Source organism: Dendropsophus ebraccatus, chromosome 2, assembly GCF_027789765.1.
Source record: "Dendropsophus ebraccatus isolate aDenEbr1 chromosome 2, aDenEbr1.pat, whole genome shotgun sequence".
Classification (NCBI taxonomy): Eukaryota; Metazoa; Chordata; class Amphibia; order Anura; family Hylidae; genus Dendropsophus; species Dendropsophus ebraccatus.
In genome coordinates, this window is record NC_091455.1 from 88085655 (window position 1) to 88103535 (window position 17881).

Sequence of the window (17881 nt, forward strand, 5' to 3'; positions counted from 1 at the left end):
AAACAAAAACGATTTTTTTAGCTGCTTTGCTCATTTCCACTTCTGAGACATAGATTTGGCTGAAGTGATGACTGGGGAGCAGAAGTTTTCAGCCATCTTCTGCTCCCTGAACAAGCATTTTAACTTGTGGAATATGATATTAAACATGGACGTCGGCCATAGGCTATAATGGGCCAACCATGTGGATAAATGGACCCAATGGGACACAACGTAGAACCTTTATTTACTACCAATGTAAGGAGCATGTGTGGGGAAGTTTTTTTTTTTTTTTTATAAGGTTAAGAATTAGAAGTTATGTTGTAATTATAAAGAATCAACAAGGTTTTGATAAGTGCATGAGTCTACTTTACCAAAGGAAACCATATTAATAGAAATTTGACTGTGTCCTAGATTTAAACTGAGCTGAAGTTCAATGTTAGCTGTGTCATGTTTATGGTATTTAAAATAAAGCTTCAATAAACATTTAGCCTGGAAGTTTTGTATCCAGATTAAAGTTATTTGGCTCCAGAGTAAAAATAGGCTCCTATGTGTAGATCAGCAGGTCAACTTTCCAATTGCTATATTTTTGTTTCTCCCTCGGAAATAAGATCATATCCAATAAAAGCAACTGCTGTGGATTATTGTCCTTCAGTTCAAAAGCTGTGAAGCCACCACAAAAAGAATAGTTTGTCTAAATGTACAATGCATGCAATGATGAAAAAGCAGGACTACACACAGTCATTTAAGAACTGTGATAGGGTCATAGCAATACATTTCAAGATTTCACAGGCTTTATAAACCTTAGATTAGCCCTATACCATTGAGCTTAGGGATATATGGAATCCATCTGTTTAAAGTCAGTTATATCCACCCACTTGTATTTTCCCCTCATTCTGTAAGAGTGTAAGAGAGTCCAACTGGTGGGAACCACACTCAACGTAAGTGTGATAGCAGCGCCCATTCACTGGTTGTTACTCTATACGACCACACTTTGGCTGTTTCTCTAAATTGACGTTTGGTTAAGGTGAAGTGGGATGAGGAAAAGTCCAATCTGCTAAATATATTCTTCTCTGCTGTATTCACAGAAGAGAATCCTATACTGGAGTATCTTAATGAAAATAATCATATCACAAAGCACCAGAAAGGGTTTATAAGGGGGGAGCAGTCCTGCCAAACTAATCTGATCGGCTTCTACAAAAAGGTCAGTTATAGATTGGACCTTTCAAAGAAATTTGATACTGTGCCACATGAAAGATTGGTCTATATAATGAGGATGCTGGGACTAGGGAAAAACATATGCAAATAGTTAAGTAACTGGTTGAGTGATAGAAAACAGAGGGTGGTCATTGATGGAGCATATTCAGATTGGGTTTTAGTTACTAGTGGGGTACCACAGGGGTCAGTGTTGCGTCCATTTCTTTTTAATATATTTACTAATGACCTTGTAGAGGGGCTACAGAGTTGAATCTCCATATTTGCAGATGATACCAAACTGGGTAAAGTAATCACCACAGAGGAGGATAATATCATATTACAGGGGGATTTAGAGAAGCTAGAAGCTTGGGCCGGGAAATGGCAAATGAAGTTTAAAGGGGTTGTCCAGCGAAAATATTTTTCTTTCAGATCAACTGGTGTCAGAAAAGTATATAGATTTGTAATTTACTTCTAAAAAAATCTCAAGTCTTCCCATACTTATTAGCTGCTGTATGTCCTGCAGGAAGTGGTGTTTTATTTTTAATCTGACACCGTGCTCTGTGTTGCCACTTCTGTCCGAGACAGGAACTGTCCAAAGCAAGAGAAGTTTTCTATGGGGATTAATAGAAAACCGAGACAGAGTTCCTGTCTCGGCCAGAGATGTCAGCAGAGAGCACCATGTCAGACTGAAAATAAAACATTTCCTGCTTTTCCTAAGACTTTTTAATAGAAGTAAATTACAAATCTATAACTTTCTGGCACCAGTTGATTTAAAAGAAAAAGATTTTCGCTGGACTACCCCTTTAGGCTATGTTCACACTACGTATATGTCCGGCCGCATATTTTTCACCCGTAAGCTATGTACGCTTCCCGAGCGGCGTATGTAGCGATCTGACAGCGGCATTTTACTTGGATATCTTTGGCTAGCCCCGGACACCCCACAGAACCTTTTGGATCAGCAAATCAAAGTGTAAAAAAAAAGAAATCAACACTCCGTACGGGACCGCATGTTATGCTACGAGCGTAAGTTACAGCATTTCCGTCCCGAAACATTGTTCTGGTTTATATTTTACGGCGCCGCATACGATCCGGGTGTAAGTTCTTACGTAGTGTGAACTGTGCAGCCGTAGATCGTATACTTTCCATTGTACGCAAACTACGTAAATCTCCGGCCGCTTATTGCGGGAAACTTACGTAGTGTGAACCTAGCCTTAAGGTGGATAAATGTAAGGTTATGCATTTGGGCTGTAGAAATAATAAGTACAGTTATGTGCTAAATAATAAAACACTGGGTAAAAATGCTTCTGAAAAGGACCTGGGGGTATTGGTGGACTGTAAACTCAACTTTAGTGATCAGTGCCAGGCAGTGGCTGCCAAGGCTAATAAAATAATGGGATGCATTAAAAGAGGTATAGATGCTAAAGATGAGAACATAGTTTTGCCTCTTTATAAATCACTGGTCAGACCACACATGGAATACTGTGTACAGTTTTGGGCACCGGTCTGTAAGGAGGACACAGCTGAACTGGAGCGGGTGCAGAGGAGGGCCACAAATGTCATTAAGAGAATTGATGAGTTACAGGTTATCAAGCTGTGCCTGGTTCTGGTGATGTCTGTCTATGTTGCTTTCTCTGCACCACGCCTGACACAGCAAGCAAATCAAACCAGGGGTAGCAACCTGGGGGTCATCTGCCACAGCAAGGCGGAACTGCCTTGTGGCGGGCTCTGGAATGAACAAATTTACAGTAGTAGCGAAGCACTTTGCTAGGCTCGGCGGTTGGCTTGGTAATCATTGCTGAAGACAATTTTGTGTAGAGACCTGCTATAAGATATATGTATGAAAGACATTTACTAGATTTAGCTGCTAATCATGGTACAGTATGTCATGTTTGTTTATATTGCAAGACTTAATTGAAAATCAATCCCTATCTGACAAATTACGATAGTTCTGGTATACAAACATGACATTATACATGATATACAGGTCATCCTGGGTGGTTACAGGATACATTACAAGGCAATATCAGATTATAATGCAGGTGATTAAGACATTTCTGCAAGCAAAGAGCCAAACTCATAAATAATAAAACAGAGTTTACTGTGGAAGTAATTGATTTTTTTTTTCAGATCAAAAATTATTACTGATCAAAGTATCTTAATGTCAACTAATTGAGAACATAGTCTATGCTTTAATTGCATCTGCTTTATATGAAGCTTTGCAACTAGCCATAGCACATTGTTTACAACACTAAGATAAAAAATCTCAAGCACAGAGATTGTAGCACCAGGTGCTGCTAGATTTTAGTAGGACGGGTGACAGGGAGTGTGGCCATGACTGGACAGTCAATTAGAGGATATGACTGTCTTGTAGTAGTGCACTAATTTGGTCACCCGCTCCTGCAGCACGCACACCTAACGACATCACTACAGAGGGACGTTATGAAGATGCATAAGGCGTGCTGCAGGAGCCAATGGCCAAGCAGATCAGTGCACTCAGGGCAACAAGACAGTTTTATAGTTGACTAGAAAATGTACCCAGCACTGCCCGGGTATAAAGTGTCAGTGTGTTAATTACATTTGTTCTAAGGTGTCCAGGAGGCCAAGCTAAAGGTATTGTTTTATCTGAGTTAATCAGTGAAATTAGTGTATACCTGTAGTGCATAGTTGGAGGGGTTCTGTATACCTATAGTGTATAGTTGGGGGGTCCTGTATACCTGTAGTGTGTAGTTGGGGGGGGCTGTATACCTGTAGTGTATAGCTGAGGGAGGTCCTGTATACCTGCAGTGTACAGTTGGTAAAGGTCCTGTATACCTGGACTGTATAGTTCGTGGGTCCTGTATACCTGTAGTATATAGTTGGTGCTGTATACCTGTAATGTATAGTTGGTGGAGGTCTTGTATACCTGTAGTTTATAGTTTGAGGGTCCTGGATACCTGTAGTGTATAATTGGTGGAGGTCTTGTATACCTGTAGTATATAGTTCGGGGATCCTGTATACCTGTAGTGCATAGTTTGAAGGTCCTGTATAACTGTAGTATAGAGTTGGTGGAGGTCCTGTATACCTGTAGTGTATAGTTTGGCGTCTTATATACCTGTAGTATATAGTTTATAGTTTGTAGTATATAGTTCCTGTATACCTGTAGTATATAGCTTTGGGGTCCTGTATACCTGTAGTATAGAGTTGGTGAAGGTGCTGTATACCTGTAGTATAGAGTTGGTGTAGGTCCTGTATACCTGTAGTGTGTAGTTTTGAGGTCCTGTATACCTGTATTGTATAGTTTGGGGTCCTATATACCTGTAGTATATAGTTGGTGGAGTTCCTGTATACCTGTAGAGTATAGTTTTGGGGTCCTGTATACCTGTAGTGTATAGTTTGGGGTCCTGTATACCTGTAGTATATAGTTGGTGGAGGTCCTGTATACCTGAAGTATATAGTTGGTGGAGGTCCCGTGCACCTGTAGTGTATAATTTTGGGGTCCTGTATACCTGTAGTGTCCTGTATACCTGCAGGGTCATATTTACCATTAGGCACCCATGGTCTGGTGCGTAGGGTAGCACCTTGCAAAGGGGCAGTTCCCCTTCCATTCAGACTTGCCAGAAAATCAGTTGTCTTTTCGAGGGGAGTATAGCGGTATTGGTCAGGTCTGGTATAGCGGTGTTATAAAGTCACAGTATGGCGGTATTGGTCAGGTCTGGTATGGCAGTGTTATTTAGTCACAGTGTGTCTGTATTGGTCATGTCTGGTATGGCGGTGTTATCCAGTCATAGTATGGCGGTATTGGTCAGGTCTGGTATGGCAGTGTTATTTAGTCACAGTGTGTCTGTATTGGTCATGTCTGGTATGGCGGTGTTATCCAGTCATAGTATGGCGGTATTGGTCAGGTCTGGTATGGCAGTGTTACCCAGTCACAGTATGGCGGTATTGGTCAGGTCTGGTATAGTAGTTTTTTCCAGTCATAGTATGGTGGTATTGGTCAGGTGTGTTATGACAGTGTTACCCAGTCACTGTATGGTAGTATTGGTCAGGTCTGATATGATGGTGTTATCCAGTCATGGTATGGTGGTATTGGTTAGGTGTGGTATGACAGTGTTATCCAGCACAGTATGGCGGTATTGGTCAGGTCTGGTATGGCAGTGTTATCCAGTCACAGTATGGCGGTATTGGTCAGGTCTGGTGTGGCAGTTTTGTGGATGTTGTGAGGCAGCTTCCCTAGCAACTATTTCTCCCTGTGAAAATGAAAGCAGTAATCCTATTGGTTGCTAAGACTCCCAACTGCCGTTTCCTCTGGGCAGCTGCAGCTAATTATATCACCTGTGTTTGCAGTGAGGAGATTTTCCCATTCATCTCTATGGGGCGCTCTTTCTCCTCCCCCTCCTGTACATCTGGTGGGGACGGGACCTTCGCAATTACCTTCCCGGGCACCCAATGTGTCTGTGTGCCAAATTTGGGGTCAAACGGTTCAGGCGTTTGGAAGTCTATTTGGGACAGACAGACAGACTTTCATTTTTATAATATAGATGGGGCAGCAAATCGTCCAAAGGGCCAGCAGGTAGTCATTCGCTTACAGTGCAGGCCAGGCCATGTAATACAGCCTATAGAATCTAAATCCAAACTATTTTTACATCTTCTTAAAAAGGTCAAGCAAGACCATAAAATAGATTCAGGGTATAACCCAAATCCAGGCACAGAATAAAAATAATGTCATGGACCAAGACTCCAGCCGAAACTAACCCTCCTGCCAGCAACTGTCTGACAATTAAAAGGCAAGGGAAGAAGATGTGGATGAACTGGGTATTGGATAATAAAAATTCATTCTAAAGAAAAAAAAAAAGTAATTCTCCCCCAAACAGTTTTATCCTTCCTTTTTTTTTTTAAAGATAATCTGAAAGAACCCCCGACCACCACCCCCCCTTTCGGAACTGTTGCCATTGCTGCGGTCAATCCATGTGCGGTCCCAGGGTCTCAATAGCTCCTGTCCCATTCTTTTCATAAAAAATTATCTTTTAATCTGGAGGAGCTATGTCTATGACAAAACCTCTTTTTGTTGTCTGCCCTTCTTCTTATTAGCCATAGCCCTGAGATGGGCATCATGAAAAGAGAGGCATTGCAGGCCTAGGGCACAGATGCTCTAGGCCCTGCCTCATTGTCTCTGCTCCTCCAGATGTAAAGATATTTGGACCCAAGAACCACACATGGAATGGCCACAGCAACGCAATGGTACTGGTGTTTGGGGGGGGGGGGGGGGTTGTTGCCTATCACTTTTATGAAGTTTCATGCAGACACTGCACTATTTTGATATACTATTACTAGTCAATTAGAACTTTATGCTTCATTTTTACATACTTCCACTAAAGTGGTTGCTACAACACGGTGTGTTTTTATCCTTGCAAATGACGTCATGGTCGAGTGTTCAATTATGATTATTCATATAATTTAATATTTAAATCACACTTAATGTATTTAATTTAATGTATGGGCATCAGCTAACCCGAAAATGATTTCATTAAACAGATGTGCTGCCATCAGAATTTCCAACAACTTAGTTCTGTAGAAGTAGAATTTAATATAACGGAACATAATGGCACAATTATGTCAGTCAGTGTTGATGTTTTATAGCACCAGGTCTGCATTGGGCAATGTGTCGCATTTTCCTTTTCATAGGAATTTGCATTGTGTTATTCCTTAATTCCCTTGTATAAAAAATGATCTATCTCTACTCTCTTGATATATAGACCTTTTACCTTTCTTCGGGGAGTCAAGAAGAGCTAATGGAAGGTTACGGTCATGAGGTTTCCAAACACATCCCAACATTCCAGACTATTTATGAATCATGAGGAACCATACTAGCCCCACATTTTATGGTTTTTATGTTTTTTTTCTTCTTCTTTAACAAATTAAATTAATGAGGAGCTTTCTAAAAAGAGCACATTTTCTTTGAGGCAATGTTATTCTGAGGTTAATAGCTCCCTGACAAGAAGCCAGGCCAAACAATCATAAAGGGCTATAATTCTTTCAAAGGTCTGTATTCTCAACCTTAAAGCAACTTAGCACATTTCATCTCTACAATTTACTTCAGCCTTAGAAGCAGTCATGGTTAAAGTAAATATCATTCAGCAGGGTGGGAGAGGTGACCAATATAAAATGGAACAAATATTTTTACTACTATCTATGCTGACACCACGCCACATATATAACATACTTTTCATTAAATCAAAATTGTCACAGCTGATGAATGGAGAAATGTCTGAATATATGTTTTAAAGTGGTTACATACCTTCTTATCTGTGTATGTAGTGTAATGATTTAGTTATATCATTTACTTTAAAGGGGTTATCCAGCGCTACAAAAACATGGCCACTTTCCCCCTACTGTTGTCTCCAGTTTGGGTGGAGTTTTGAAACTCAGTTCCATTGAAGTAAATGGAGCTTAATTGCAAACTGCACCTGAACTGGAGACAAGAGTGGGGGGAAAAGTGTCCATGTTTTTGTAGCGCTGGATAACCCCTTTAATTTATCATTACAAAATATCATCAAAATATGTGAGATTTTTTCCCCTTGCTCCCTCCTTTTTCTGAAGAGCTCTGATGGAAAACCTGTCCATCAGGTGGCCGACCATGGAGGAGCATGTGACCATACAGCTCACTCAGCGTCCTTTACTGTTCCTGCCTTAGTTTTCACTGTGCCGTGCATTCCAATGGAGCTAATAGGAATTTTCTGCCAAGTTTATCAAAGACTGTTACATTTTTCCACATTGCTTGGTTAAGTTACTGCACTTCCAACTTCAAGGGCACCACACCCATACGTATTACTGTATAATGGGGATTAAATCACTACAAGCACCAGTTCACCTGCGCTAACCTGGAGAAGTGTGTGGAGCCCCCTTGCCACTGTGACACTTGGTTTTGTAATCTTAAGAAATACTACTACACCTATCAGTCTCCTTGCTAAATCATAATGTTAACAGGTCATAAACATCTTAGCAAGTAATTGCATGGTTCTGTTCATCAGCACACCATACATTCTGTATTGGCTATGCAGGACATTGCAGCCTTGTCTCACCACCATTTAGACATTTTTCACTGTGAATATGCATGTACAAAGTAGTTAACATGTGAGAGAGAATAAAGTTCCATGCAACATGAGAAACAACCAAAGGTGCACGTCCACCTCTTTACATAAGTCCAGTTGAAATGTTGGCTCCACCATCAAGCACCCCATGTTTCAATGACATCCCAAGTTGTCCAATATAAGAAAAGGGACAAAAACTTGTGACTTCAGCATCCATGTAAAATCCATTGCATGGGATTGACTTACCAGAGTAACCAAGTCAGTTTTATGCAAACTGGCTCTGCAATGTCAATGCATCTTGATTAAAGCTTTTCAGAACATTGTTGAAACTTGGTATAAGAAATACATTGCTATATAAGATTAGAATTATGATCCATTTATTTTTGTCCCAATGGAATGAAGAACCTTTATATTTATGGGGTCTGACTGGAACACAGAGTTCTTAACATATTTATGCAGTTTTTTTGCCATGTAGTATATTTACCAATTATATATTAAGCAGTCGTTTTATTTTAGGACTATGAATAAATTAAATTTATAAAGTCTAGACTCTTGGACGATTTGGTATTTTCTAATTTTATAAATGTTATATAAATCTCTAAAGCAGTTACATTTTGATTATAATGTATTACAATGTAAATGGTAGCTGGCACTTAAAATATTGCTTAAATACAGCCGAGTACTCATTTTTTCACAGCTAGAGGAATATGATCAAAAACCTTAAGACTTTCTGATTCTAATCTTGTTCTACCTTTCATTTAATTTGAACTCTGAATCAGTATTTGTATTGTTGAAGATATCAGATATATGGCATTGGCAATTCTGCAGAAGGTGACATTTTCCTATCCTCATTGGACCCAGTAGGGGAAAGGGCATTGTGAAAGTAATCCATCATCACTTTTAATCATCAACCTCTAGACTGTTTGCTTTTGTCAGCCAGTAATATCACTCAGCAGCAGCTAAGACTGCAAACTGCTTGGTAACATGTATGCTATAGTGGCTTTCATAGAATTCCACCATTTTCTTGGTGAAAAGGATTCTGATAAAATTGGCAGCTCAATAAATCCATGAGGGTAAACACAGACATAACACAATAAACTCCTGCCTGTTATGAAGAAACAAGCCCTTTAGGTAAAGAGGATTTGAAGAGGTATGTACAAAACATTATATATTATCCTATGCACCAAACAAGTGACAATACATAATTGACTGGTGTGGTCCAGTGTGTGTATGCAACAATGTGGTTGCAATTTCTTGCAATTCCAAAGTTAAGTTCAATAGTACGCATGTTTACATTAGTGCCTACAATCCTCTATAAAAAGATTTTCAATATATTGGGGTTATTACTAAGAAGTTTAATGTGTGCGATTATTCTAATGTGGGTTGGTGTTTACTTTGTTCCAATATACTGTATTGTGTGTGATTTATGGAAAAGTTGCATATTAAATATTAAATGCGTCTAAGTAAAAAAAATGTGCATAAAAAGTTACAAACAAATTCACCTGGTAGAGACCAGAAGTAGGCCTGCACCAGTTTTTAAAACATTTTTAAAAACGCAAATGACAAATGAAGCGTAAATCCCGGATTATGCAAATTTTTGCGTCAATACTCAAAATGGGCAGATTTTCAGAAATATTTGCCTGTCAAATACTGGTTCATAAATAGACCAAAAATGGGCAAAAAAAAATCAAATTATTCCCCTTAAAATAAGCGCAAAGCCCTTCATAATTTTCCCCCATTGTCTTCTTACGACTGATGTACATCTGAAGAAAGTACAATGGTGTCCTCTTTAAAACTTTATTCATCAATCAGTGGATTACTTGAATCTTTTGTAAATCCAACAATTTACTAGAAGACAACAGAAACTATATGGATTGACAATTCCTAGATGTGTACAGCCATTTTATATATAAGTACCTGAAGGAGAACCAGTCAGGAGTATTTTGCATATAATGAGAAGGTAAGACGGTGGGTAGCTGGCACTACAGGCAACATAGGCGGATAGGTGTAGTACAATCGCTTGCAGCTGCAGCCACAAATCAAAAAACAGACCCACGGAGGTGCATAACAGAGTATGCAGCAAAAACGCACAGTATAAATACTGGTAAATACAGAAGTAGCACTCACCGCTTTGGGTCTTTATTGAAAACATGGAACACTCAGCATGGAAGGGGAAAGATGGATAAAAGCAGGTAGCATCACTGCACAACAAACGTTTTCGCGCTCAACCGCGCTTTGTCAGGTTGAGGACACCAACCTGTCCTCAACCTGATGAAGCAGGGCATATAATGTTGTTAGCAGCTTTTAATAGAACTGCTAAAATGTTCCCTTACCATAGTGTGTGTGTTGTCAAGTGTTTATTCTTGTGCCCGAGGTAGGGAGATAGCCGTGAACTACTCCCCGGAATGTACCCTGAGCTGTAATTAGTGACGGCTCTCTGCCTGTCAACACCCTCTGCCGGAATGATTGACAGACAAATAGGCTTCTAAGAGCCTCTTTGCTTTTCAGAAAATCCCCTCTAAACGTGCTGATTAGTCATGGCCCATACACTGGCCAGATGACTAGTCATGGCTCTCACCCTCCAACACTCACCAGAATAAAAAAATGTTTTAATAAACCCAAATGGAAGTGGGGGATACCCCTTCTAGACACCAGGGATAGGGGCACACATAACATTTAAATGCAGCTGTCAGTTTTGGCAGCTGCATTTAAATGTCTAAATAGCAAGCGCATCGGACTACGCCTGCTAATAGCCACTGTCCCCGGCTGCAGATAGCAGCCGGGGTTGCAGCGGTTTAGAGCAGGGTCACCGCGCGACCCCTGTCTGAACCGCCCCACCCGTAGCAGGAAGTACTTGTATGTTCTGGTGCAGGAAGAGGTTAAATGAAACAGGTTGCACACCTTCACCTGATTCATAGCCCATTGACGAAAACAACCTCAATCTCAAAGTTTCAAATATGCTTGCAACTCGTAGATATGTGATACATTATGCTGTCTAATATCATATTTTTTCAGTTGTTTTTATTAAATTAAAAGCTTATGATGTGTCCAGTCTTACCTTTTCTCTTAGAAAATTTTAAGAATTTGTCATCACAAAATTGCAACATGTTATCAAAGGGTCCATTTATATCACAATCTCTGTGCCTTCTCTGATACACAGTGAGAGATGTTCATCACTTCAAGTTGCTTCTAAAAGCTGGTAACCTCATGACATATAGCATATGTATGTGGCTACACCAGCATGGTCCCTGGGCTTCACTCTCATTTCTTTCTTTTCCTGTTCCTCTCAAGCTGCTTCTGTCACTGATACTTAAATGTTGCAATTAGTAGCATTTAAGGGGTTAATGTTAGGTGGCAGCACGATAGCTACTGCCAGTCATTGACTGTGAAGACCCAGCTGCTGATCACAGCCAGTGCTCACCCTTTATAAAGCACGCTCAGCTCCTGAGCTCACTTCATACAGCAAATAGACTTATTGGGGCAAAATTACGTCATGGGTCCCCAAGTCACAGGCTCCCATGACGTAAATGTAAAGCAAGGGTCCTTAAGGTGTTAAGAGGAGCAGCAAGATGAGAGAAGGAAAAAATTTAATCCACTCTGTGAAAGAGTAGCCATTCCTGTGACACCAACAAAAGAGGGGTGCTGTTGTTCTAGCAGCAGAAGAATCAAGCAGCAATGGTGGTAAAACTTTAGCATGGCAATATGTAGATAATCATGTAGATTAGAAAAAGAATATTCTCTTTGGGCCACAGTTGCCCAAATTTACTATTGTGCCTCCACCAGAAATCTGGCTGAAAAAGTGGCTCACAGGACTTTTGTCCACATTTGTTTTGCATGTTAGACACTTTTCCACCACATTCGCATTGAATATGAAAAAGGTCATGGCTTATGCAAAAAGGGGGCATGGCATAAGTTGTATCAAAAATGCACTTGAATCTGGTTGAAAATTCTGACGGACTTCAAACCAAGTAATAGGTGGTGTAATGTACAGTCTTTGGCCATGTTCACACAGCATAAGTTGTGTAATAATGACGGCTGTTGTTGCCGATGTGACCTATGTGCCGTGCAGTTAGAGGGAATCTCGGCCGGAGTGTATACACATAGTCAGTTTTCTGCGTCTGCTACTCATTGAATAGCGGCCGCAGAGAACCTGTCAGTTCACACAATGGAGCGTGCTGCTCCGTCCCAAGCTCCATTGTGTGCAGCCGCGAATTGGGATGCGGGAACGCACGGATGCGCCCGCATCCCAATTCATCAAAAGTGAAGATCATCCAGCCAGTACTGCAGTACTGGCCAGGATGATCTTAACTGACACCGGCCGTTCTCTGACATGGCCGGGTCACAGAACGGCTGGTGTCAAACGATGTGTGAACATAGCCTTTTTTTTTTTTTTTTTTTTTTATAAATTCTTTATTTATCAACATCTTTGGCAAGTCAGTATTAGGGACGAAGCTCCATAATAGCACAATGTGAAAAAAAGGGGGAGAACAGTAAATGTCCATGGAAACGAATAGCATGTGTATCAAAGGACAGACTACTGTCAGTGTATATGATGAAAGCATCGGGGAGTCTCACCACTGAACCCCAATCCCACTTTTTCAAACATTATCAGAACAGAAATAAAGAGAAAAGTTGGAGTAAGCCTACTCCAGAGCCTTAAAGGCTCTAAAATGAGAAGAAAACAGTAGAGGAAGAAAGTGTATGGAAGGGGAACAATTAGGTGTGTGTGTGTGTGGGGTGGGGGGGGGGGGCGAAGGGAAATAACACAAGACAGGACATGACGGGGGGAAAGAACACAATAACACAAAGGAGGCTTAGAGGTGGCTGAGGCTGAGCTCATAACTCATTGGAGGAGCGATTTCTATGAGAAGCTCAGTGTAGTCAGCAGTTTGCTGGAAGTCCGTCCAGAGAGGCCAAGTTCGATAAAACCGGGCATTGGAGTTCTGGAGAGAGGAAGTCAAATCTTCCATTCTCATTACCTCAATCACCTTTCATATCCAGAGCGAGATGGGAGGGGCCTCCATCCGCTTTCAATACAAAGGAATGCAAGCTCGGGCTGTCATCACGAGAAATCGTAGGACAGACCGACAGTACTTTTTTGTGGACATCTCGCTGTGATGGAGAAGAAAAAGTTCCGGCGTAAGGTCCATAGTGACCCCAGACACTTTCCAAGATATTTCTTGAACTGTATTCCAAAAAAGAGGTGAGTGAAGCGCACGACCAGAATATGTGCAGGAGTGTGCCCTCCGCAGCACTGCATCTCCAACAGGTAATGTTAGCCTTGGGCCAGATCGCGTGCAGTTTAACGGGGACCCCATACCAGCGTGAGACTATTTTATAGCCAGCTTCCTGGAAACCGGAGCTAATGGAACATTTATGTGCCAAAGTGAGAATATCAGTCCGCTGGGCTGGGGTCAATGACAACTGCAGGTCCTCCTCTTATTTGGTCAGAAAAGGGGGAAGGTCATGATCTGATGGCAATATCAATTCCTTTTAAATCAGCGATAGGGAGTATCGGAGAGGGCCCTCTTCAGTACACAATGCTTCAAAATACGTCTTTGAAGAGGGGATCTGGTTAGGAGATGGCAGTGTGTAAAGGTAGTGGGCAAGCTTATTAGCTTGTCAAGGACCCAATGGTACTTCCTTGGAGAAAGGAATGAAATGGGTATGTGCCTCGGCCTCATTGCATGCCAGAATCAAAGGCCCAATAGATGGGTGGAGTCGGAGATCGTTTAAAAACGTGAACATAGCTTTTATGTGTGACAGATTATCCAACAGCCTGATAAATGTGGCACATTTAACCCCTTAACGACACAGGGCGTATATTTACGCCCTGTGGTCGCCTTGGGGACTTCAGAGGGGGGCCGCGCGGCGACCCCGCTCTGAACCACCGCGGTCCCAGGTGCAGCATGTAGCACGCGACCGCGGCTATTAGCAGGCACGGTCCGATCGCCGTGCCTGCTAATCAGCATTTTAAATGCAGCTGTCAGAAGTTGACAGCTGCATTTAAAATGCGGGCTGTCCACATCCCTGGTGTCTAGTGGGGCGGATCGCCCCCCTCAGGACATTGTCCCGGAGGAGCGATCCACACATCCATTACCTCCGGGGGTCTGCGCCGTAATGGCGCAGATCCCGGCTCGGCACTCAATTTGCTTCTGGCTGCAGCAGTTGGAAGCAATCAAGTGCCAATCTCATTGATCTATGCTGTATAACTATACAGCATAGATCTCAATGAGAGATCAGTGTGCATATGTCTCCCAGGGGGGCTTCTATTATATGTGTTAAAAAAGGGTTATTATTAATAAAAAGCCCCCTCACCTAATAAAAGTTTGAATCACCCCCTTTTCCCATGTTATAAATAAAAATAAATAAATAAACATGTTTGGTATTGCCGCGTGCATAAACGCCCAAACTATTAAATTTTCACATTCCTGAACTCGCACGGTAAACGGCGTAAGCGCCCAAAATCCCAAAGTGCCAAATTGCGCATTTTTGGTCACATCAAATCCAGAAAAATTGTAATAAAAAGCGATCAAAAAGTCTCATTTGCACAATCAAGGTATCGATAGAAAAAACACATTATGTCGCCAAAAATGACACCTCACACAGCCCCATAGACCAAAGGATAAAAGCGCTAAAAGCCTGGGAATCGAGCGATTTTAAGGAACATATATTTGTTATCACTGGTTTGAATTTTTTACAAGCCATCAGATAAAATTAAAGTTATACATGTTACATATCATTGTAATCATAACAACTTGAGGAACATATATAACAACTCAGTTTTACCCCAGGGTTAACGGCGTAAAAACAAATACCCCCCCCCCCAATAAAAGAAATGAGTTTTTGTTTTGTTTGTTTTTTCACCACACTTTACTTTTTGTTTTGTTTTGTTTTTCACTGTGCTTTATGAAAATACAGCCTGTCATTGCAAAGTACAGTTAGTGGCGCAAAAAATAAGGGCTCATGTGGGTTTCTAGGTGAAAAAATGCAAACTGGCTCTGTCCTTAAGGGGTTAAAGATTGTCTAGTCTAAGTTTGCACAGTTTTTATAAATATGGGCCAGTGTGTTATGTGATTACCACCAGTAGCATGCAAAAAGAATCTACACCTAGATATATCAATGTAATTGATACTGTTGTGACTGTACTGTATATGCAGTGTACTGTATATGCAGTGTATAAAAGTTTAAGCTCTATGAATACTCAGTCTCTTAAACAAAATAAAGTGGATTTCCTCCATTAATTGCAGGCCTGTATGATAATAGTTAAACTTTCCTGTACTTTCCCCCTAAATGTTTTTGTAGGTGTATGTGCAATGATTTTAAAATTAATGTGTTACTTGAATGACCTGCAATTAATGAATTTTTACTATATTTTTAAAGCAAATGGTGCCAAATATTTTCTACACAGATGTACTGTGATGGATTGAATAACACATATGGAAATGTCAAAGAGTATGCTTAATCTATACTCAAGTCCTCCCAAGTGCATATACAAAGTATTTGCTATAGAAAAGATTTTCAAATGCTACATGCAAAAATATCTTTGGTGCTCAAAATATTTTATTTACATTCACAATATAACACTCATAGTTTAATACAATATTAGACAAATAGATGTCTTTCCTTTTCCCTGGTTTCCCTGAAACCAGATAAACAGGTGCTTAATTTCTCCTAGCAATATGTTCATGTAATGTAGTTTATTGATCATACTTTTGGACACCAATCATTTTGAAGCAAAAATACTGGCACAATTTGATATTTATATTTTGAAAATTATGGTCCTATTTTTCTCTTCACATACATCTTAAATCTAAGTTGTGTGGACATAGTCTTGAACTGTTTAGGACTTAAACACCAATTACCCATTTTTAGGGTAGCTAATTAGTACATGGGGATGTCCAACCCCTGACATCCTTACCAATCAGCAGAATACAGAGTATCACATTGATTATTCACAAAGGCACAGCAACTCATCCAAATCAGTTTGTGCCTGGTTCAGGCCCACTGAAGTGAAATTCCTACACCAAATGAGCCCATTCAACTAAGTCAAATTTTTTATACAATACATAACAGTAAAGCTATTTTTTCATACTACGTTAACATTGGTTTGTAAAATAGGACACTCCCTTGATAAAAGGTTTTATCAGAAAAAAAGCCTAAGGCTTTTTTCTCTAAGGCGATAGGAAGCCTATCTCTGCATTTTAGCCTATGCGGCACTCGCATACTGAGCCTATTACATAGATCGATTATTGTTAGGGGTGTCCAGGGCCGCCGATAGGTCAGTACAAGTGGTACTGCCGTATGGGGCCCGGACCCTAAGAGACATGGGGGGGGGGCCCGCCGGCCGCCACCCCCCGTCCGCTACTCTAGGGGGGCCCGCACGGCCCCCCTTGCCACTTGTTTTTGAGCATCCCGAGAAGCTGCGGCCGCGCAGCTTCTCGGGATGCACAGATCGCTTTGATGTTCCGCCCGCACAGTGAGCACAATGAGCGGGCGGAACATTAAAGCGATCAGAATACAGGAGCAGGACCTGTCAGTGTCCTCCTCCTGTATTCCCTCCCATAGGCTGCCGGCACTTTATACTAGCAGCCTATGGGAGGTCGGGCCGTGACCTCTCCGGCAGGCGTGATCATGTGACGTCATCACGCCTGCCGGAAGTCCCGTCCCTGCGGCTCGCAAGATGGAGCCCGAAGAGGAGGAAGAGCTGCTGCCTGCAGCCACAGCGCGGCTTAGGTGAGTAGGATGTTTGTTTTTTTAAGGGGCACCTCTGGGGGCATTATTAGCTCATGGGGGGCACCTCTGGGGGCATTATTAGTGTATGGGGGGCACCTCTGGGGGCATTATTATAGTATGGGGGCACCTCTGGGGGCATTATTAGCTCATGGGGGGGCACCTCTGGGGGCATTATTAGCTCATGGGGGGCACCTCTGGGGGCATTATTAGTGTATGGGGGGCACCTCTGGGGGCATTATTAGTGTATGGGGGCACCTCTGGGGGCATTATTAGCTCATGCGGGGCACCTCTGGGGGCATTATTAGCTCATGGGGGGCACCTCTGGGGGCATTATTAGTGTATGGGGGGCACCTCTGGGGGCATTATTAGTGTATGGGGGCACCTCTGGGGGCATAATTAGCTCATGGGGGGCACCTCTGAGGGCATTATTAGTATATGGGGGCACCTCTGGGGGCATTATTAGTGTATGGGGGCACCTCTGGGGACATTATTAGTATATGGGGGCACCTCTGGGGCATTATTAGTGTATGGGGGCACCTCTGGGGGCATTATTAGCTCATGGGGGCACCTCTGGGGGCATTATTAGTGTATGGGGGCACCTCTGGGGGCATTATTAGCTCATGGGGGCACCTCTGGGGGCATTATTAGTATATGGGGGCACCTCTGGGGGCATGATTAGTGTATGGGGGCACCTCTGGGGGCATTATTAGTATATGGGGGCATCTCTGGGGGCATTATTAGTGTATGGGGGTACCTATGGGGGCACCTCTGGGGGCATTATTAGTGTATGGGGGCACCTCTGGGGGCATTATTAGCTCATGGGGGCACCTCTGGGGGCATTATTAGTATATGGGGGCACCTCTGGGGGCATTATTAGTGTATGGGGGCACCTCTGGGGGCATTAT